We start from the raw sequence: 999 nt of genomic DNA, 5'->3' as shown, positions 1-999 counted from the left end.
GGTGTTAATTTCTAACCAAAAAAGACTAAGTGGTGTAATGAAATGTTTTCTACCCACCATTTTTACAGTAGTGTGTAAATTTTTTTTGTAAATTGTATGTAATAATGATGAGTAACACCAATAGCCAATGATAGGAATGTACAGCAGATAATATAAGGTAAATGGTAAATCAAGTTTTGATGATTCTTATGCATTTTTGTACTGCTTTTACAGCATTATACTTGAAAAAAGTATTTAATCTGCATCATCTATACACCCATCTTTGCTCATTTTTATGTTTTATTTTCCTACCCAAAATAAGACAGTTATGTTTGATCAAGCTCTGCAGTGATTTAAGGTCACTATAAACATTTTAGCCAACCTTACCCTGGTTATTATACTTATTAGCACAATTCAATTAACGGTAATCTAATTTAGACATTTGGGTCTTACTCTGAAGTGAGTTTTTTTTTTAGATTGACATTTCTCTTCTCTTCTTGGTAAGTAACTATGATGCAAGCAATTTGGCCTCGGCCTGAATGATTTTATAATCATGTGATCACGTGTTTGGGTGGAGTTTTGTAGGAGGGATCGTCATTTTCTCCTGGGATAATGCCATCCAATTCTAAAAGCTACATGAATCATGTGTCTTGAAGGTTTTCTGAGGAGCGTGTCATGTGACCATCTCAGTGAAGGCAATCACAAAATCATTCATACAGTATATCCTACAGAAGTTCCCATAATATCTGATTTTAGTACAGGTATACATTTTATTGGTTGACTCAAGTAAACATGAATATGAACATTAATAATATGAATTATATATAATAATATATATGGTATATATTATATGTAACTTATGGAAAGGTGTAGAGACCCACTATGATGTGAAATAGAAAAAAACAATTCCTGTTTAACTCGCTTGACCTGAACTCTCACATCCCAGTAGTTATTTCAAATGCCAGTGTGTCATTTTGATTCACGCTACTTTGTCAGAGACGTCTTTGTAAAGCGGCGTAG

Source organism: Silurus meridionalis, chromosome 15 (genome assembly GCF_014805685.1).
Source record: "Silurus meridionalis isolate SWU-2019-XX chromosome 15, ASM1480568v1, whole genome shotgun sequence".
NCBI classification, from domain to species: Eukaryota; Metazoa; Chordata; class Actinopteri; order Siluriformes; family Siluridae; genus Silurus; species Silurus meridionalis.
This window is presented reverse-complemented; position numbering follows the sequence as displayed.